The following is a 23,906-nucleotide window of genomic DNA, read 5'->3' on the forward strand; positions in this document are numbered from 1 at the left end:
TGGGTCCATTTCTTCAGTTTGGAAGTGGTTGCATGGTGCCTCCAGTGAAACGGACGCGCGAAAAGGTAGGCAAAGTGAGATTAAAAAAGGGAAATGATATGTGGAAAAGAGAGGGCTAAGTTAAGCGTTCTATTTTTTGAATTGTATTATGAGTGGTGAGCCATTCCCGGAGGTACTGCAATACCGGGTCAACCCGTGATGAGGGCGGAGCAAGCTCCGTGGCACCTCATCCCGTTGCAAAAATCAGTTTAATATCGATGTCTCCAATAGGACACGTATCAGATATTAAGCTGATAAGAACAGATACTTTTTTTTTCTTTTTGATAAAATTTAATGCATATAACAAATTTACAAGCTCGGCCTAAAAGTATATCACAAAAAAGAAGTTTTGCCCTGCAGCGCTAACAACTAAAGAACTAAAAGAGGAAATTGCCAAACCTGGCTACATGCAATACACATTCACACTATATACATCAAATGAAGATAGATCTAGATGAAACACACGTAAATGAAGCATACATAATATATATTAACAAACGAGAAATACAAACAAACATGCCATATTCTAACTGACAACCAATCAAACCATATATATATATAAAGAATCATCAACATGCACATACTATATACATCACACTATACAAACAATATACATGCACAACATCACTATGTAAAATGCTACACATGCCAAAACCTGGCTACATGCACAATACATATTTACAATATAAAGATCAAATGAAGTATGAACTGAATGAAGCGAGCATAAATGAAGCATTCGAAAAGGAAACAAGGGTAAATGAAGCGTACGTAAACCAATAAACTCAAATGAAGCGTACATAATATATAGATAGATTCACAAACTTTTATGCCACATTATGGCTACAAAGTGTCAGTCAGTTAGAGCAAAAGTATGTGCATATATTTATCTATTAAGTTAAATATGTAATTCTAATAAATGATCGGGATTGATTTTACCAAATACTGAAGTTGAAAGCCAGTACCAGGAAAAGACAGATAGCGGAAAGCGACAAAAGTCAACCTTGACACGTGTCCTAAGGAAACATAGAAAACGCAACATGATATCATTTCCATTTAATTTTCTGTGCTCAAATTTATTTGAATTCCGAATAAGCAAAATTGTATATTTTGCCAAAGTTAAAAGGTAAATGCATAATGATTTTTTATAAGAATTTGGAATTTTAGGAACCAAATTAAACCGAATGACTTCGTTAGATCTTTCCAATAAGCCAAAAGACAATTGATCTAACCACTGGAAAACGATATCCCACAAAACATCAACACACGAGCAATAGATGAAAAGATTGTCAGAAGTTTCTATTGCTATACGACAGAGTGGACAGTTAGGAGTGATAGACATTCCCCGAGTATAAAGTGTATACCCCAAGGGGAGAGAATCATAGATGAGACGATAATTGACCGATTTCGAAAGTGGATCCACGAAGGAATTGTGTAGATTAAGCCAAACCTGCTGAAAAGGAATACGTGGATACAACGTTTCAACTTTATTTTCCACAACAGTTTGTAATAAACAAGCATAGTACTGTTTTGATGTAAACCGAAACATATCTATCAAATAATTTGAATTGACAGCTTCAAACTGTCTTAAAGCCAATAAACACGTCTGATACAATAATGGCATCGTCTCAGAATGAGGAAATAATAGTGAAGCAAAAGTAGGACAATAGTGACGTAAAGACATTCCTAACCAATATTTTGCAAAAAATGTCCACTTAGTTGAAGAATTATGCAAAAGATTTTGAATGTGCTTTAAATAAAAAGAATATAATTTTGATTGGATGTGAACTACACCCAAACCCCCATCCAAAATAGGTTTATAGCACACAGACCTCCGAATAGGCTTAGCAGTGGACTGTCAAATAAAACGAAAAGTCTCCCTCTGAAAAAGGTCGACATAATGTTTTGAAAATATTGTTACAGCCCCTCGATACCAAAATTTAGACAAAGCCATGACATTGCACACAGTAGATTTGCCCAGGTGATAACACCTTAGACACACTGGCAACCGACCCGGTGCAGTGACTAGCATGGACATTCTGTCACCCAGTCTAACAATATATGGAATATCTTCAGCTTTTCCACTGTCAACTTGCAACTGGACAGTTCTCACACCAGTCTGAACAGGGGATCCCCCAATTAACATAGTTTCAGGAGTTATGCTCAGCACCTTCCCAAATCTCCTAAAGTAGGAATCCAGGAATTCATTGGATACTACACCATGAATCCAGTGTACTCTCAAATCCAGTACTTCCTTGTCGTAGGGAGAAAAGTCTATTTTAATGTCTCTATAAAATAAGCACCCATGGCGAGCCACCTCCTCGTGGTGGGTGCTGGGTAACGCTAAGTGCTCGCCAACCCCCCGTGTGGATCCGGGGGCATATTTGGTCCACCAATCCGTTGGCCGTGGGTTGCGTCCCTGTGTCGGTGGAGGAGGGGATCCTGGTGGTTGAGGGTAATGGGGGCCTCGAACGACGTTCCTGTTACTCAACACACCACTTTGGCCCTGACTTCACCTAGACGGGTGGTAGAACTGGCCCGGTTCTATCAATCGGCTGGTCACGCCATGCCCTGTGCATGGACAAACTTCCTCAGCAATTATTGTGCATGTTTGTACATTTGTGACAATGAGCGTTTGTTATTATCATACTCTATACTATAATAATTTGCCTAGAGTCCTATGCCAGAAGGCGGTGGCTCATGGGCCAATCTAGTGATGTTGACCTCCGAATGATGTATGTCTCTAATTTCTTGTCTAGGGCCGAACCAGTCTGGCATTGAATTGGTCGACAAATACAGCTATTCGTGTCATATTCGCTGGAGTATACTATCCCTGTATCCCTGGTGTCAGCATCTTGGATACCCGTTGCTAATAGACACCGTCCTTGTTGACACTCCATGGTGGGTGGGGAGCAGGGATGGTGAATGATTTTCCTTTCGCCATGACTTTCCAACAAGCTGGTTCAACTCGACATGACAAAAAACGACGTCTGGACGAACTAGATCGTCCATCCGACACAAATTCAACCACTGATTCCTGGGCTAATCGAAGCAACTGATTTTCTGCCTAACAAACTCAACCCATTTGCCGTGTCAAAAGCTATCTATGGGATCTGTGGGGAGGTGAAAAATGTCACCCGTCTCCGTAATGGTTCACTGTTAGTTGAGTGCGCACGGAGACAGCAATCTCTAAATCTTATGTCTGTTAAAACATTTGCCAATATAGAAGTTGCCGTGTCCGTGCACAAAACTCTTAATTCGTGCCGTGGTATCATACGTGACAGGGCACGCTCTCTGTATGATATGAGTGAAGAGGATATTGCAGCTGAGCTTGAAGATCAGGGGGTTACAGCAGTGAAACGTTTCACCATTAAAAAGGATGGAATTGTAACTAAAACAAATATATATCTTCTAACATTTGCCAGACCTTCTTTACCACAGTCAATTAAGGCAGGATATCTTAACATCGGGGTGGATGTGTATTGTCCCCAATCCACTCCGGTGTTATAAATGTCAACAGTTTGGTCATGGGACTTACTCATGTCGTAATCCTGCAGTATGTTATCGCTGTGGCGATCCTCATGATGGCACAGGTTGCGAGAATGATCTCAAGTGTGTTAACTGCAAAGAGACTCATGCTGCTTCTTCAAGGTCATGCCCTATATATCAAAGGGAATCGAAGATAATGAAAATAAAATGTGAAAAAAATCTCTCTTATTTTGAAGCCAAAAAACTTTTCACCACTCAGTCCTCAACCCCATCAAATATAACATATTCTGCTGCAGTTACCCGTTCTCTAGCAATGTCCTCAGCTGCATGTCAAACTGACTTGACCTGGGTCAAATCAGAAAAATCTGTGTTTTCATCTAACAAACCTGCTTCTGAACCGAAAGAATCTACTGCCCCAGTCACTCAAATAACGTCTGAGTCTCAGACAGAAATTCAGTCTGAGTCATCACAATTGACTGCTTCGCCACTAGCCACATCACAACCACCCACTATTCCAGTGAAAAAGCAGAAAGGTAAAAAATTACATATGACAGAAACACATGTTGTTCCTCTACAAAATACTTTTGGGCCTCTAGACATGGAGGTGACCCCATACTCACAGGACGAGCGGAGGTGCTTACCCCCGTCACGTTCTCGCGAAAGATCGCCCATTGAGCCACCATGACTCAGCTGGCCAATATAATTCAATGGAACTGCAGAGGGATTAAAAATAACTTTAACGAGTTACAGTTACTCGTACAAGATCATCAACCGTCGGCATTCTGTATCCAAGAGACATATCTTAAAGATACAGATAATTTTAAATTGAGACAGTATGATGCTTACCATTCTTTTTCTCCTCAGAGGGATCGTGCAACTGGAGGAGCTTCTATTTTAGTACATCACAACGTCATCCATAGCCCTGTCGCTCTAAATACACCATTGCAAACTGTAGCTGTTCGTATTACTTTGCACATGGCGCTGACATTGTGCAGTTTGTACATACCGCCCTCTTCAAATATTCACAAATCAGATCTTCAAAATTTATATGATCAACTCCCGAAGCCATGTTTAATCACGGGCGATCTTAACGGACACAACCCACTTTGGGGAAGTGTCAACACAAATAGGAAGGGTAAATCATCGAGGATTTCATATCTGATAATAACTTATGTATTTTCAATGACGATTCAGCTACTTACCTACATCCAGCTACGGGAACATATTCTTCCCTGGATATATCATTTGCCGACTCAAATTTGTGTAATGAATTCGAATGGGAGGTGCATGATGACCTGTGTGGGAGTGATCACTTCCCAACTATTCTTAAAGGCATTATCCCTGGGGATGATCCACCCTTATCCAGACGGAACTTCAAGAAGGCTGACTGGTCCTTATATAAAACACTTTGTATTGATCATTTAAAACCTGATGTTTTTGTAAACAGCGAAGATCCTATACAGCTGTTTTCAGATATAATCAATAACATTGCTGACCAAACTATCCCCAAGTCCTCTGCAATTCCACATGTTCGCAAACCATGGTTTACTAATGACTGTTAACAGGCCAGAAAGAGTAGGAGGAAAGCGGAAAAGTATTTTCGCCGCCACCCTACAGTACATAATTTAGATAGAGTAAAAATTTTAAATGCCAAGGCTCGACGCACTTTTAAACAGAGTAAACGCCTGTCTTTGAGGAACTATGTCTCCAAAATTAATTCCCGTACACCCATGTCTAAGGTGTGGAATATGATACAAAGAATTACGGGCAAAGGTTCCAGATCTACTGTTCATCATCTGAAGGATGGTGACCGGGTATTAACTGATAAATCTGATATTGCCAACAAGCTTGGTGAAACTCTCGCCAAACATTCTTCTTCGTCCAATTACGTACCTGAATTTAAACACTACCAGAAACAGCAGGAGAAGAAGAGAATAAATTTTACCTCAGACAATGGCGAAGACTATAATGAATTATTTTCATTACATGAGCTACACACTGCCCTTGAGCAAGCTCATGATACAGCGTCAGGAGCTGACTATATTCACTATCAGCTCCTGAAACATTTGCCCAAATCATGTTTGGAAACAATGCTCAATATTTTTGATTCAATATGGACTTAGGGAAAATTCCCGTCTTCTTGGCGTAATGCTATTGTAGATCCTATTCCAAAACCTGGCCGGGATCATACTGATCCGTCGAATTACAGACCAAGTTCTTAAACGAGTTGTGTCTGTAAAACCATGGAGCGTATGGTAAACAGTCGATTAACATGGTTTCTTGAAACTAACAACCTTATCACAAATATTCAGTGTGGTTTCAGGAAGAATCGTAGTACCATTGATCATTTGGTACGTTTAGAATCCTTTGTAAAAAATGCATTTATCAATAAGCAACATGCTGTACCGATCTTTTTTTGATCTCGAGAAAGCATACGATACCACCTGGAAGCATGGCATTTTAAAGGATTTACATGGTTTCGGTTTAAGGGGTCGTTTACCTCTGTTTATATCGCAATTTTTACAAGGCAGGCAATTTCAAGTCCGAGTAGGTTCTACCCTGTCTGATCATTACAATCAGCATCAGGGTGTTCCGCAAGGCAGCATTTTGTCTGTGACCTTATTTAGTATCAAGATCAACAGTTTATCCAAGGTTTTAAACGATTCAATAGATGGATCACTTTTCGTGGATGATTTTAATATTTCCTGTCGCGGTAAGAATATGCATACTATTGAACGGCAACTGCAATTATGTTTAAACAAAATAAATAAATGGTGTCTTGAGAATGGTTTTAAATTTTCTAAGACAAAAACTAATTGCTTCCATTTCTGCCGTAAGTATAAACCACATAAGGACCCAGAATTATTTTTAAATGGCACTCCTATCAAAGTCGTTAAGGAGGCCAAGTTCTTAGGTTTGATTTTCGACTCTCATTTAACTTTTCTTCCGCATATCAAATACTTGAAAACTAAATGCCTGAAGGCACTTGATCTATTGAAAGTTGTGTCAAATTCAAAATGGGGAGGGGATCAAGCTACTCTCCTGCACCTATACCGTGCACTTGTCCGTTCGAAGCTTGATTATGGCTCCATCATTTATGGTGGAGCCTGTAAAAGCAATCTAAAACTCCTTGATTCTATCCACCACCAAGGTCTGAGACTTTGTCTTTGGTCGTTCCGAACTTCTCCTATTGACAGTCTCTATGTCGAAGCCGATGAACCATCTCTTACACAGCGCCGTATCAAATTAGCTCTACAATATATTACAAAACTATACTCTAACGAATCCAACCCTGCTTTTAACTGTGTTTTCGATCCTCTTTATGAGCATTTATACATCAAAAAGTCTTCTCTTGTTCCACCTTTTGGGCACAGAATTAAACCATTCATTTCTGCTGCCGGCATTGAGCTGAAAAGTATAGCGCCTTCTCGTCTTCTCCTCCTTGGCAATTAGTGAGGCCACAAGTTGACCTCACATTAACAAAGTTTAAAAAATCAGACACAAACGAATTACAATATAAACAAGAGTTTATGCAATTAAAAAATAATTATAGTACATACAAATCCTTATTTACAGATGGTTCCAAGGATGGTTGCACAGTTGCTTGTGCCACTGTCATTGGATCCAGAACAATATCTTCTCGATTACCTGATAACAGCTCCATTTTCACTGCAGAAGCTAACGCAATATTAACGGCTCTTCAATATATTCAAAGACATCCTAATCATGTACAGTATATAATTTTTTCTGATTCTCTTTCTTGCCTTCAGGCTATTAAAAATTTGTCTTGTAAACATCCACTTTTAATTGACATAATTGAATTGTATAATGATCTTACAACTGGCAGTGCGACATCTTTTGTTGGTTACCCAGCCATGTCGGTATTTCTGGGAATGCAATGGCCGATCTTGCTGCTAAGGCTGCACTCAACAAATCTGTGACACCACGACTTATTCCATGCAGTGACTATAAAGCTAGCATTAGAACTTACATTCGTGATCTGATGCAAAAGAAGTGGGACACCCAAGTTGGAATAAATAAATTACATGCCATAAAACCTTATATTGGTTACACTCACTTGGGCTGTCAGTCCAGATTTGAAGAGGTCGCATTGGCCATACGCGTTACACCCACAGTTATTTACTAAAAGGTGATGATCCTCCGTTTTGTATCCCTTGTGATGAGAGAACCACGGTCAAGCATATCCTGCTTGACTGTTGAATTCTCCATCATAAGGGATAACTATATATTTCAATGTCAAAACAATGAAGGATCTTTTTAGCACAGTTAGTACTCATTTAATTCTTGGATTTTTAAAAGAAATTGATTTTCTTATTGAATTGTAATTGATATGTTCTGTAGATAGTTGTATTTTAATGATTGGTAGTTTAAATTAGTAACTTAGATTGTTAGTGGCTGTACCCTCAACGGGGGTTGAAGTATTGTAAAATTATTGTCCTCCTGAGAGTGTACGTAAGTCCAATACTCTCATAGTCAATTTAAATCTACTACTAGTTTTTAATCGTAGAATATTTGTTGTTTTTAAGTCATGGCTAAATTTCAGGATAATCGCCAATAGCTGAAGGGGTGGTGTAAATCCAGCTAGGTTTCATGCAGGTAGCAGAAGTAATGTAAGTCCCCATGGACCTTAGTATGGTGATCTACTTCAGTTGTTGGCGATCTATAGCCCCGGTTTTATGTTGTATTGTCTTCTTTAAATCCAATGTTTTAACTTTCAATGCTAGTTTTATGTTCTGTGATACTCTAGTGTTTTTACTGTCCTTCGCTGACAGGTTTTACTTTTTCTCTTTTCTCATCCTAACATTACTATAACTTATTTTGTTCTCGTCACGATATGGCTGCAATATTACCGATGTGACGTTAAATGTTAACTCACTCACTCACTCACTCTATAAAATACTGAGCCCACTGAAGGCAGTAATCGCACTCTATTTTCGTTCTTAAACGTCACAAACCAAGTGCCATTCGCCTTTGGTTTCCATATTGAAAGAATTGGTTGCATGTTGAATAATATCAAACACATTTTCCCTGTCAAAATTTCTAATTGCAGATTTCATACGAACCGTCTGATGTATCGTCCTCCGATCCAGGAAACGGGTCGGCACAGCAGGTTCCACAACTGCAGCATGATAGGCCATGGTCCTTAAGAACAATGGGGGTAGACCCAGAGGTCACATGAAATATGACAATTTTTGTGAAGGCAACAAAATGTTAAAATAACCTTATTTATTCCTTTGAATACACAGAGTGCAGGCGCTAAAACGTCGGGGCGACGTAGGAAAAGCATCCTGCAGCTAGCGCCATGAGCCGGTGGATTGGCGCTTAATTAACGAGGCGCGGGGACACAGCACTTGGAGGAGTTTGTGCAGTCACCCCCAGACAAGCGTAAACAAACAGTGCAACTGACCGCGTGGACTAAATCCACTAAACTTAAATACAGTGCAAGTATCAAAACAATGGTAGGATACGTGAACTTTAGTCACAAATGTTGTTTTATTTAAAAAATATAATGAAAGTTAAAGACATTTTGAAATTTCAATGTAAACTGATCCAGGGGAAACGCGCCGAAGTTTCTGGTATCTCCTTACCACTTGAAAACACTTACTAGGGGTTAGCTGGCTCTTAAGACGTGTGTTATCGGGCAGAATGTGGTTGTGAGGGTGTGAGAATCTACGACGTTATTACCGGCGTGCGACACCATGGCCAACGTCCTTGGATACTGGGACAGACAAACTGCAAGTGGAAAATAAATCACTTTGAGGAACTTCCCGGGGCTTGGTTTGGTCGGAGTACAATGTGGTTGAGTGGATGGGTCCATTTCTTCAGTTTGGAAGTGGTTGCATGGTGCCTCCAGTGAAACGGACGCGCGAAAAGGTAGGCAAAGTGAGATTAAAAAAGGGAAATGATATGTGGAAAAGAGAGGGCTAAGTTAAGCGTTCTATTTTTTGAATTGTATTATGAGTGGTGAGCCATTCCCGGAGGTACTGCAATACCGGGTCAACCCGTGATGAGGGCGGAGCAAGCTCCGTGGCACCTCATCCCGTTGCAAAAATCAGTTTAATATCGATGTCTCCAATAGGACACGTATCAGATATTAAGCTGATAAGAACAGATACTTTTTTTTTCTTTTTGATAAAATTTAATGCATATAACAAATTTACAAGCTCGGCCTAAAAGTATATCACAAAAAAGAAGTTTTGCCCTGCAGCGCTAACAACTAAAGAACTAAAAGAGGAAATTGCCAAACCTGGCTACATGCAATACACATTCACACTATATACATCAAATGAAGATAGATCTAGATGAAACACACGTAAATGAAGCATACATAATATATATTAACAAACGAGAAATACAAACAAACATGCCATATTCTAACTGACAACCAATCAAACCATATATATATATAAAGAATCATCAACATGCACATACTATATACATCACACTATACAAACAATATACATGCACAACATCACTATGTAAAATGCTACACATGCCAAAACCTGGCTACATGCACAATACATATTTACAATATAAAGATCAAATGAAGTATGAACTGAATGAAGCGAGCATAAATGAAGCATTCGAAAAGGAAACAAGGGTAAATGAAGCGTACGTAAACCAATAAACTCAAATGAAGCGTACATAATATATAGATAGATTCACAAACTTTTATGCCACATTATGGCTACAAAGTGTCAGTCAGTTAGAGCAAAAGTATGTGCATATATTTATCTATTAAGTTAAATATGTAATTCTAATAAATGATCGGGATTGATTTTACCAAATACTGAAGTTGAAAGCCAGTACCAGGAAAAGACAGATAGCGGAAAGCGACAAAAGTCAACCTTGACACGTGTCCTAAGGAAACATAGAAAACGCAACATGATATCATTTCCATTTAATTTTCTGTGCTCAAATTTATTTGAATTCCGAATAAGCAAAATTGTATATTTTGCCAAAGTTAAAAGGTAAATGCATAATGATTTTTTATAAGAATTTGGAATTTTAGGAACCAAATTAAACCGAATGACTTCGTTAGATCTTTCCAATAAGCCAAAAGACAATTGATCTAACCACTGGAAAACGATATCCCACAAAACATCAACACACGAGCAATAGATGAAAAGATTGTCAGAAGTTTCTATTGCTATACGACAGAGTGGACAGTTAGGAGTGATAGACATTCCCCGAGTATAAAGTGTATACCCTAAGGGGAGAGAATCATAGATGAGACGATAATTGACCGATTTCGAAAGTGGATCCACGAAGGAATTGTGTAGATTAAGCCAAACCTGCTGAAAAGGAATACGTGGATACAACGTTTCAACTTTATTTTCCACAACAGTTTGTAATAAACAAGCATAGTACTGTTTTGATGTAAACCGAAACATATCTATCAAATAATTTGAATTGACAGCTTCAAACTGTCTTAAAGCCAATAAACACGTCTGATACAATAATGGCATCGTCTCAGAATGAGGAAATAATAGTGAAGCAAAAGTAGGACAATAGTGACGTAAAGACATTCCTAACCAATATTTTGCAAAAAATGTCCACTTAGTTGAAGAATTATGCAAAAGATTTTGAATGTGCTTTAAATAAAAAGAATATAATTTTGATTGGATGTGAACTACACCCAAACCCCCATCCAAAATAGGTTTATAGCACACAGACCTCCGAATAGGCTTAGCAGTGGACTGTCAAATAAAACGAAAAGTCTCCCTCTGAAAAAGGTCGACATAATGTTTTGAAAATATTGTTACAGCCCCTCGATACCAAAATTTAGACAAAGCCATGACATTGCACACAGTAGATTTGCCCAGGTGATAACACCTTAGACACACTGGCAACCGACCCGGGGCAGTGACTAGCATGGACATTCTGTCACCCAGTCTAACAATATATGGAATATCTTCAGCTTTTCCACTGTCAACTTGCAACTGGACAGTTCTCACACCAGTCTGAACAGGGGATCCCCCAATTAACATAGTTTCAGGAGTTATGCTCAGCACCTTCCCAAATCTCCTAAAGTAGGAATCCAGGAATTCATTGGATACTACACCATGAATCCAGTGTACTCTCAAATCCAGTACTTCCTTGTCGTAGGGAGAAAAGTCTATTTTAATGTCTCTATAAAATAAGCACCCATGGCGAGCCACCTCCTCGTGGTGGGTGCTGGGTAACGCTAAGTGCTCGCCAACCCCCCGTGTGGATCCGGGGGCATATTTGGTCCACCAATCCGTTGGCCGTGGGTTGCGTCCCTGTGTCGGTGGAGGAGGGGATCCTGGTGGTTGAGGGTAATGGGGGCCTCGAACGACGTTCCTGTTACTCAACACACCACTTTGGCCCTGACTTCACCTAGACGGGTGGTAGAACTGGCCCGGTTCTATCAATCGGCTGGTCACGCCATGCCCTGTGCATGGACAAACTTCCTCAGCAATTATTGTGCATGTTTGTACATTTGTGACAATGAGCGTTTGTTATTATCATACTCTATACTATAATAATTTGCCTAGAGTCCTATGCCAGAAGGCGGTGGCTCATGGGCCAATCTAGTGATGTTGACCTCCGAATGATGTATGTCTCTAATTTCTTGTCTAGGGCCGAACCAGTCTGGCATTGAATTGGTCGACAAATACAGCTATTCGTGTCATATTCGCTGGAGTATACTATCCCTGTATCCCTGGTGTCAGCATCTTGGATACCCGTTGCTAATAGACACCGTCCTTGTTGACACTCCATGGTGGGTGGGGAGCAGGGATGGTGAATGATTTTCCTTTCGCCATGACTTTCCAACAAGCTGGTTCAACTCGACATGACAAAAAACGACGTCTGGACGAACTAGATCGTCCATCCGACACAAATTCAACCACTGATTCCTGGGCTAATCGAAGCAACTGATTTTCTGCCTAACAAACTCAACCCATTTGCCGTGTCAAAAGCTATCTATGGGATCTGTGGGGAGGTGAAAAATGTCACCCGTCTCCGTAATGGTTCACTGTTAGTTGAGTGCGCACGGAGACAGCAATCTCTAAATCTTATGTCTGTTAAAACATTTGCCAATATAGAAGTTGCCGTGTCCGTGCACAAAACTCTTAATTCGTGCCGTGGTATCATACGTGACAGGGCACGCTCTCTGTATGATATGAGTGAAGAGGATATTGCAGCTGAGCTTGAAGATCAGGGGGTTACAGCAGTGAAACGTTTCACCATTAAAAAGGATGGAATTGTAACTAAAACAAATATATATCTTCTAACATTTGCCAGACCTTCTTTACCACAGTCAATTAAGGCAGGATATCTTAACATCGGGGTGGATGTGTATTGTCCCCAATCCACTCCGGTGTTATAAATGTCAACAGTTTGGTCATGGGACTTACTCATGTCGTAATCCTGCAGTATGTTATCGCTGTGGCGATCCTCATGATGGCACAGGTTGCGAGAATGATCTCAAGTGTGTTAACTGCAAAGAGACTCATGCTGCTTCTTCAAGGTCATGCCCTATATATCAAAGGGAATCGAAGATAATGAAAATAAAATGTGAAAAAAATCTCTCTTATTTTGAAGCCAAAAAACTTTTCACCACTCAGTCCTCAACCCCATCAAATATAACATATTCTGCTGCAGTTACCCGTTCTGTAGCAATGTCCTCAGCTGCATGTCAAACTGACTTGACCTGGGTCAAATCAGAAAAATCTGTGTTTTCATCTAACAAACCTGCTTCTGAACCGAAAGAATCTACTGCCCCAGTCACTCAAATAACGTCTGAGTCTCAGACAGAAATTCAGTCTGAGTCATCACAATTGACTGCTTCGCCACTAGCCACATCACAACCACCCACTATTCCAGTGAAAAAGCAGAAAGGTAAAAAATTACATATGACAGAAACACATGTTGTTCCTCTACAAAATACTTTTGGGCCTCTAGACATGGAGGTGACCCCATACTCACAGGACGAGCGGAGGTGCTTACCCCCGTCACGTTCTCGCGAAAGATCGCCCATTGAGCCACCATGACTCAGCTGGCCAATATAATTCAATGGAACTGCAGAGGGATTAAAAATAACTTTAACGAGTTACAGTTACTGGTACAAGATCATCAACCGTCGGCATTCTGTATCCAAGAGACATATCTTAAAGATACAGATAATTTTAAATTGAGACAGTATGATGCTTACCATTCTTTTTCTCCTCAGAGGGATCGTGCAACTGGAGGAGCTTCTATTTTAGTACATCACAACGTCATCCATAGCCCTGTCGCTCTAAATACACAATTGCAAACTGTAGCTGTTCGTATTACTTTGCACATGGCGCTGACATTGTGCAGTTTGTACATACCGCCCTCTTCAAATATTCACAAATCAGATCTTCAAAATTTATATGATCAACTCCCGAAGCCATGTTTAATCACGGGCGATCTTAACGGACACAACCCACTTTGGGGAAGTGTCAACACAAATAGGAAGGGTAAATCATCGAGGATTTCATATCTGATAATAACTTATGTATTTTCAATGACGATTCAGCTACTTACCTACATCCAGCTACGGGAACATATTCTTCCCTGGATATATCATTTGCCGACTCAAATTTGTGTAATGAATTCGAATGGGAGGTGCATGATGACCTGTGTGGGAGTGATCACTTCCCAACTATTCTTAAAGGCATTATCCCTGGGGATGATCCACCCTTATCCAGACGGAACTTCAAGAAGGCTGACTGGTCCTTATATAAAACACTTTGTATTGATCATTTAAAACCTGATGTTTTTGTAAACAGCGAAGATCCTATACAGCTGTTTTCAGATATAATCAATAACATTGCTGACCAAACTATCCCCAAGTCCTCTGCAATTCCACATGTTCGCAAACCATGGTTTACTAATGACTGTTAACAGGCCAGAAAGAGTAGGAGGAAAGCGGAAAAGTATTTTCGCCGCCACCCTACAGTACATAATTTAGATAGAGTAAAAATTTTAAATGCCAAGGCTCGACGCACTTTTAAACAGAGTAAACGCCTGTCTTTGAGGAACTATGTCTCCAAAATTAATTCCCGTACACCCATGTCTAAGGTGTGGAATATGATACAAAGAATTACGGGCAAAGGTTCCAGATCTACTGTTCATCATCTGAAGGATGGTGACCGGGTATTAACTGATAAATCTGATATTGCCAACAAGCTTGGTGAAACTCTCGCCAAACATTCTTCTTCGTCCAATTACGTACCTGAATTTAAACACTACCAGAAACAGCAGGAGAAGAAGAGAATAAATTTTACCTCAGACAATGGCGAAGACTATAATGAATTATTTTCATTACATGAGCTACACACTGCCCTTGAGCAAGCTCATGATACAGCGTCAGGAGCTGACTATATTCACTATCAGCTCCTGAAACATTTGCCCAAATCATGTTTGGAAACAATGCTCAATATTTTTGATTCAATATGGACTTAGGGAAAATTCCCGTCTTCTTGGCGTAATGCTATTGTAGATCCTATTCCAAAACCTGGCCGGGATCATACTGATCCGTCGAATTACAGACCAAGTTCTTAAACGAGTTGTGTCTGTAAAACCATGGAGCGTATGGTAAACAGTCGATTAACATGGTTTCTTGAAACTAACAACCTTATCACAAATATTCAGTGTGGTTTCAGGAAGAATCGTAGTACCATTGATCATTTGGTACGTTTAGAATCCTTTGTAAAAAATGCATTTATCAATAAGCAACATGCTGTACCGATCTTTTTTTGATCTCGAGAAAGCATACGATACCACCTGGAAGCATGGCATTTTAAAGGATTTACATGGTTTCGGTTTAAGGGGTCGTTTACCTCTGTTTATATCGCAATTTTTACAAGGCAGGCAATTTCAAGTCCGAGTAGGTTCTACCCTGTCTGATCATTACAATCAGCATCAGGGTGTTCCGCAAGGCAGCATTTTGTCTGTGACCTTATTTAGTATCAAGATCAACAGTTTATCCAAGGTTTTAAACGATTCAATAGATGGATCACTTTTCGTGGATGATTTTAATATTTCCTGTCGCGGTAAGAATATGCATACTATTGAACGGCAACTGCAATTATGTTTAAACAAAATAAATAAATGGTGTCTTGAGAATGGTTTTAAATTTTCTAAGACAAAAACTAATTGCTTCCATTTCTGCCGTAAGTATAAACCACATAAGGACCCAGAATTATTTTTAAATGGCACTCCTATCAAAGTCGTTAAGGAGGCCAAGTTCTTAGGTTTGATTTTCGACTCTCATTTAACTTTTCTTCCGCATATCAAATACTTGAAAACTAAATGCCTGAAGGCACTTGATCTATTGAAAGTTGTGTCAAATTCAAAATGGGGAGGGGATCAAGCTACTCTCCTGCACCTATACCGTGCACTTGTCCGTTCGAAGCTTGATTATGGCTCCATCATTTATGGTGGAGCCTGTAAAAGCAATCTAAAACTCCTTGATTCTATCCACCACCAAGGTCTGAGACTTTGTCTTTGGTCGTTCCGAACTTCTCCTATTGACAGTCTCTATGTCGAAGCCGATGAACCATCTCTTACACAGCGCCGTATCAAATTAGCTCTACAATATATTACAAAACTATACTCTAACGAATCCAACCCTGCTTTTAACTGTGTTTTCGATCCTCTTTATGAGCATTTATACATCAAAAAGTCTTCTCTTGTTCCACCTTTTGGGCACAGAATTAAACCATTCATTTCTGCTGCCGGCATTGAGCTGAAAAGTATAGCGCCTTCTCGTCTTCTCCTCCTTGGCAATTAGTGAGGCCACAAGTTGACCTCACATTAACAAAGTTTAAAAAATCAGACACAAACGAATTACAATATAAACAAGAGTTTATGCAATTAAAAAATAATTATAGTACATACAAATCCTTATTTACAGATGGTTCCAAGGATGGTTGCACAGTTGCTTGTGCCACTGTCATTGGATCCAGAACAATATCTTCTCGATTACCTGATAACAGCTCCATTTTCACTGCAGAAGCTAACGCAATATTAACGGCTCTTCAATATATTCAAAGACATCCTAATCATGTACAGTATATAATTTTTTCTGATTCTCTTTCTTGCCTTCAGGCTATTAAAAATTTGTCTTGTAAACATCCACTTTTAATTGACATAATTGAATTGTATAATGATCTTACAACTGGCAGTGCGACATCTTTTGTTGGTTACCCAGCCATGTCGGTATTTCTGGGAATGCAATGGCCGATCTTGCTGCTAAGGCTGCACTCAACAAATCTGTGACACCACGACTTATTCCATGCAGTGACTATAAAGCTAGCATTAGAACTTACATTCGTGATCTGATGCAAAAGAAGTGGGACACCCAAGTTGGAATAAATAAATTACATGCCATAAAACCTTATATTGGTTACACTCACTTGGGCTGTCAGTCCAGATTTGAAGAGGTCGCATTGGCCATACGCGTTACACCCACAGTTATTTACTAAAAGGTGATGATCCTCCGTTTTGTATCCCTTGTGATGAGAGAACCACGGTCAAGCATATCCTGCTTGACTGTTGAATTCTCCATCATAAGGGATAACTATATATTTCAATGTCAAAACAATGAAGGATCTTTTAAGCACAGTTAGTACTCATTTAATTCTTGGATTTTTAAAAGAAATTGATTTTCTTATTGAATTGTAATTGATATGTTCTGTAGATAGTTGTATTTTAATGATTGGTAGTTTAAATTAGTAACTTAGATTGTTAGTGGCTGTACCCTCAACGGGGGTTGAAGTATTGTAAAATTATTGTCCTCCTGAGAGGGTACGTAAGTCCAATACTCTCATAGTCAATTTAAATCTACTACTAGTTTTTAATCGTAGAATATTTGTTGTTTTTAAGTCATGGCTAAATTTCAGGATAATCGCCAATAGCTGAAGGGGTGGTGTAAATCCAGCTAGGTTTCATGCAGGTAGCAGAAGTAATGTAAGTCCCCATGGACCTTAGTATGGTGATCTACTTCAGTTGTTGGCGATCTATAGCCCCGGTTTTATGTTGTATTGTCTTCTTTAAATCCAATGTTTTAACTTTCAATGCTAGTTTTATGTTCTGTGATACTCTAGTGTTTTTACTGTCCTTCGCTGACAGGTTTTACTTTTTCTCTTTTCTCATCCTAACATTACTATAACTTATTTTGTTCTCGTCACGATATGGCTGCAATATTGCCGATGTGACGTTAAATGTTAACTCACTCACTCACTCACTCTATAAAATACTGAGCCCACTGAAAGCAGTAATCGCACTCTATTTTCGTTCTTAAACGTCACAAACCAAGTGCCATTCGCCTTTGGTTTCCATATTGAAAGAATTGGTTGCATGTTGAATAATATCAAACACATTTTCCCTGTCAAAATTTCTAATTGCAGATTTCATACGAACCGTCTGATGTATCGTCCTCCGATCCAGGAAACGGGTCGGCACAGCAGGTTCCACAACTGCAGCATGATAGGCCATGGTCCTTAAGAACAATGGGGGTAGACCCAGAGGTCACATGAAATATGACAATTTTTGTGAAGGCAACAAAATGTTAAAATAACCTTATTTATTCCTTTGAATACACAGAGTGCAGGCGCTAAAACGTCGGGGCGACGTAGGAAAAGCATCCTGCAGCTAGCGCCATGAGCCGGTGGATTGGCGCTTAATTAACGAGGCGCGGGGACACAGCACTTGGAGGAGTTTGTGCAGTCACCCCCAGATAAGCGTAAACAAACAGTGCAACTGACCGCGTGGACTAAATCCACTAAACTTAAATACAGTGCAAGTATCAAAACAATGGTAGGATACGTGAACTTTAGTCACAAATGTTGTTTTATTTAAAAAATATAATGAAAGTTAAAGACATTTTGAAATTTCAATGTAAACTGATCCAGGGGAAACGCGCCGAAGTTTCTGGTATCTCCTTACCACTTGAAAACACTTACTAGGGGTTAGCTGGCTCTTAAGACGTGTGTTATCGGGCAGAATGTGGATGTGAGGGTGTGAGAATCTACGACGTTATTACCGGCGTGCGACACCATGGCCAACGTCCTTGGATACTGGGACAGACAAACTGCAAGTGGAAAATAAATCACTTTGAGGAACTTCCCGGGGCTTGGTTTGGTCGGAGTACAATGTGGTTGAGTGGATGGGTCCATTTCTTCAGTTTGGAAGTGGTTGCATGGTGCCTCCAGTGAAACGGACGCGCGAAAAGGTAGGCAAAGTGAGATTAAAAAAGGGAAATGATATGTGGAAAAGAGAGGGCTAAGTTAAGCGTTCTATTTTTTGAATTGTATTATGAGTGGTGAGCCATTCCCGGAGGTACTGCAATACCGGGTCAACCCGTGATGAGGGCGGAGCAAGCTCCGTGGCACCTCATCCCGTTGCAAAAATCAGTTTAATATCGATGTCTCCAATAGGACACGTATCAGATATTAAGCTGATAAGAACAGATACTTTTTTTTTCTTTTTGATAAAATTTAATGCATATAACAAATTTACAAGCTCGGCCTAAAAGTATATCACAAAAAAGAAGTTTTGCCCTGCAGCGCTAACAACTAAAGAACTAAAAGAGGAAATTGCCAAACCTGGCTACATGCAATACACATTCACACTATATACATCAAATGAAGATAGATCTAGATGAAACACACGTAAATGAAGCATACATAATATATATTAACAAACGAGAAATACAAACAAACATGCCATATTCTAACTGACAACCAATCAAACCATATATATATATAAAGAATCATCAACATGCACATACTATATACATCACACTATACAAACAATATACATGCACAACATCACTATGTAAAATGCTACACATGCCAAAACCTGGCTACATGCACAATACATATTTACAATATAAAGATCAAATGAAGTATGAACTGAATGAAGCGAGCATAAATGAAGCATTCGAAAAGGAAACAAGGGTAAATGAAGCGTACGTAAACCAATAAACTCAAATGAAGCGTACATAATATATAGATAGATTCACAAACTTTTATGCCACATTATGGCTACAAAGTGTCAGTCAGTTAGAGCAAAAGTATGTGCATATATTTATCTATTAAGTTAAATATGTAATTCTAATAAATGATCGGGATTGATTTTACCAAATACTGAAGTTGAAAGCCAGTACCAGGAAAAGACAGATAGCGGAAAGCGACAAAAGTCAACCTTGACACGTGTCCTAAGGAAACATAGAAAACGCAACATGATATCATTTCCATTTAATTTTCTGTGCTCAAATTTATTTGAATTCCGAATAAGCAAAATTGTATATTTTGCCAAAGTTAAAAGGTAAATGCATAATGATTTTTTATAAGAATTTGGAATTTTAGGAACCAAATTAAACCGAATGACTTCGTTAGATCTTTCCAATAAGCCAAAAGACAATTGATCTAACCACTGGAAAACGATATCCCACAAAACATCAACACACGAGCAATAGATGAAAAGATTGTCAGAAGTTTCTATTGCTATACGACAGAGTGGACAGTTAGGAGTGATAGACATTCCCCGAGTATAAAGTGTATACCCCAAGGGGAGAGAATCATAGATGAGACGATAATTGACCGATTTCGAAAGTGGATCCACGAAGGAATTGTGTAGATTAAGCCAAACCTGCTGAAAAGGAATACGTGGATACAACGTTTCAACTTTATTTTCCACAACAGTTTGTAATAAACAAGCATAGTACTGTTTTGATGTAAACCGAAACATATCTATCAAATAATTTGAATTGACAGCTTCAAACTGTCTTAAAGCCAATAAACACGTCTGATACAATAATGGCATCGTCTCAGAATGAGGAAATAATAGTGAAGCAAAAGTAGGACAATAGTGACGTAAAGACATTCCTAACCAATATTTTGCAAAAAATGTCCACTTAGTTGAAGAATTATGCAAAAGATTTTGAATGTGCTTTAAATAAAAAGAATATAATTTTGATTGGATGTGAACTACACCCAAACCCCCATCCAAAATAGGTTTATAGCACACAGACCTCCGAATAGGCTTAGCAGTGGACTGTCAAATAAAACGAAAAGTCTCCCTCTGAAAAAGGTCGACATAATGTTTTGAAAATATTGTTACAGCCCCTCGATACCAAAATTTAGACAAAGCCATGACATTGCACACAGTAGATTTGCCCAGGTGATAACACCTTAGACACACTGGCAACCGACCCGGGGCAGTGACTAGCATGGACATTCTGTCACCCAGTCTAACAATATATGGAATATCTTCAGCTTTTCCACTGTCAACTTGCAACTGGACAGTTCTCACACCAGTCTGAACAGGGGATCCCCCAATTAACATAGTTTCAGGAGTTATGCTCAGCACCTTCCCAAATCTCCTAAAGTAGGAATCCAGGAATTCATTGGATACTACACCATGAATCCAGTGTACTCTCAAATCCAGTACTTCCTTGTCGTAGGGAGAAAAGTCTATTTTAATGTCTCTATAAAATAAGCACCCATGGCGAGCCACCTCCTCGTGGTGGGTGCTGGGTAACGCTAAGTGCTCGCCAACCCCCCGTGTGGATCCGGGGGCATATTTGGTCCACCAATCCGTTGGCCGTGGGTTGCGTCCCTGTGTCGGTGGAGGAGGGGATCCTGGTGGTTGAGGGTAATGGGGGCCTCGAACGACGTTCCTGTTACTCAACACACCACTTTGGCCCTGACTTCACCTAGACGGGTGGTAGAACTGGCCCGGTTCTATCAATCGGCTGGTCACGCCATGCCCTGTGCATGGACAAACTTCCTCAGCAATTATTGTGCATGTTTGTACATTTGTGACAATGAGCGTTTGTTATTATCATACTCTATACTATAATAATTTGCCTAGAGTCCTATGCCAGAAGGCGGTGGCTCATGGGCCAATCTAGTGATGTTGACCTCCGAATGATGTATGTCTCTAATTTCTTGTCTAGGGCCGAACCAGTCTGGCATTGAATTGGTCGACAAATACAGCTATTCGTGTCATATTCGCTGGAGTATACTATCCCTGTATCCCTGGTGTCAGCATCTTGGATACCCGTTGCTAATAGACACCGTCCTTGTTGACACTCCATGGTGGGTGGGGAGCAGGGATGGTGAATGATTTTCCTTTCGCCATGACTTTCCAACAAGCTGGTTCAACTCGACATGACAAAAAACGACGTCTGGACGAACTAGATCGTCCATCCGACACAAATTCAACCACTGATTCCTGGGCTAATCGAAGCAACTGATTTTCTGCCTAACAAACTCAACCCATTTGCCGTGTCAAAAGCTATCTATGGGATCTGTGGGGAGGTGAAAAATGTCACCCGTCTCCGTAATGGTTCACTGTTAGTTGAGTGCGCACGGAGACAGCAATCTCTAAATCTTATGTCTGTTAAAACATTTGCCAATATAGAAGTTGCCGTGTCCGTGCACAAAACTCTTAATTCGTGCCGTGGTATCATACGTGACAGGGCACGCTCTCTGTATGATATGAGTGAAGAGGATATTGCAGCTGAGCTTGAAGATCAGGGGGTTACAGCAGTGAAACGTTTCACCATTAAAAAGGATGGAATTGTAACTAAAACAAATATATATCTTCTAACATTTGCCAGACCTTCTTTACCACAGTCAATTAAGGCAGGATATCTTAACATCGGGGTGGATGTGTATTGTCCCCAATCCACTCCGGTGTTATAAATGTCAACAGTTTGGTCATGGGACTTACTCATGTCGTAATCCTGCAGTATGTTATCGCTGTGGCGATCCTCATGATGGCACAGGTTGCGAGAATGATCTCAAGTGTGTTAACTGCAAAGAGACTCATGCTGCTTCTTCAAGGTCATGCCCTATATATCAAAGGGAATCGAAGATAATGAAAATAAAATGTGAAAAAAATCTCTCTTATTTTGAAGCCAAAAAACTTTTCACCACTCAGTCCTCAACCCCATCAAATATAACATATTCTGCTGCAGTTACCCGTTCTGTAGCAATGTCCTCAGCTGCATGTCAAACTGACTTGACCTGGGTCAAATCAGAAAAATCTGTGTTTTCATCTAACAAACCTGCTTCTGAACCGAAAGAATCTACTGCCCCAGTCACTCAAATAACGTCTGAGTCTCAGACAGAAATTCAGTCTGAGTCATCACAATTGACTGCTTCGCCACTAGCCACATCACAACCACCCACTATTCCAGTGAAAAAGCAGAAAGGTAAAAAATTACATATGACAGAAACACATGTTGTTCCTCTACAAAATACTTTTGGGCCTCTAGACATGGAGGTGACCCCATACTCACAGGACGAGCGGAGGTGCTTACCCCCGTCACGTTCTCGCGAAAGATCGCCCATTGAGCCACCATGACTCAGCTGGCCAATATAATTCAATGGAACTGCAGAGGGATTAAAAATAACTTTAACGAGTTACAGTTACTCGTACAAGATCATCAACCGTCGGCATTCTGTATCCAAGAGACATATCTTAAAGATACAGATAATTTTAAATTGAGACAGTATGATGCTTACCATTCTTTTTCTCCTCAGAGGGATCGTGCAACTGGAGGAGCTTCTATTTTAGTACATCACAACGTCATCCATAGCCCTGTCGCTCTAAATACACAATTGCAAACTGTAGCTGTTCGTATTACTTTGCACATGGCGCTGACATTGTGCAGTTTGTACATACCGCCCTCTTCAAATATTCACAAATCAGATCTTCAAAATTTATATGATCAACTCCCGAAGCCATGTTTAATCACGGGCGATCTTAACGGACACAACCCACTTTGGGGAAGTGTCAACACAAATAGGAAGGGTAAATCATCGAGGATTTCATATCTGATAATAACTTATGTATTTTCAATGACGATTCAGCTACTTACCTACATCCAGCTACGGGAACATATTCTTCCCTGGATATATCATTTGCCGACTCAAATTTGTGTAATGAATTCGAATGGGAGGTGCATGATGACCTGTGTGGGAGTGATCACTTCCCAACTATTCTTAAAGGCATTATCCCTGGGGATGATCCACCCTTATCCAGACGGAACTTCAAGAAGGCTGACTGGTCCTTATATAAAACACTTTGTATTGATCATTTAAAACCTGATGTTTTTGTAAACAGCGAAGATCCTATACAGCTGTTTTCAGATATAATCAATAACATTGCTGACCAAACTATCCCCAAGTCCTCTGCAATTCCACATGTTCGCAAACCATGGTTTACTAATGACTGTTAACAGGCCAGAAAGAGTAGGAGGAAAGCGGAAAAGTATTTTCGCCGCCACCCTACAGTACATAATTTAGATAGAGTAAAAATTTTAAATGCCAAGGCTCGACGCACTTTTA

The 23,906-nt window shown here is 39.8% G+C and overlaps 3 non-coding genes across 3 annotated transcripts; all 3 read right to left on the reverse strand.

Annotated features, from left to right (window-relative positions):
* Positions 1–150: 150 nt before the first annotated feature.
* Positions 151–334, reverse strand: LOC137270348 (U2 spliceosomal RNA). The gene has a single exon (XR_010955279.1). It is a non-coding gene; the product is annotated as a U2 spliceosomal RNA (small nuclear RNA).
* A 9,171-nt stretch (positions 335–9,505) lies between these two features.
* LOC137270349 (U2 spliceosomal RNA) lies at positions 9,506–9,689 on the reverse strand. The gene has a single exon (XR_010955280.1). It is a non-coding gene; the product is annotated as a U2 spliceosomal RNA (small nuclear RNA).
* A 9,171-nt stretch (positions 9,690–18,860) lies between these two features.
* LOC137270351 (U2 spliceosomal RNA) lies at positions 18,861–19,044 on the reverse strand. Its single transcript, XR_010955281.1, has one exon. It is a non-coding gene; the product is annotated as a U2 spliceosomal RNA (small nuclear RNA).
* Positions 19,045–23,906: the final 4,862 nt, after the last annotated feature.

The sequence above is a fragment of the Haliotis asinina genome, unplaced genomic scaffold (assembly GCF_037392515.1).
Source record: "Haliotis asinina isolate JCU_RB_2024 unplaced genomic scaffold, JCU_Hal_asi_v2 scaffold_55, whole genome shotgun sequence".
Taxonomy (NCBI): domain Eukaryota; kingdom Metazoa; phylum Mollusca; class Gastropoda; order Lepetellida; family Haliotidae; genus Haliotis; species Haliotis asinina.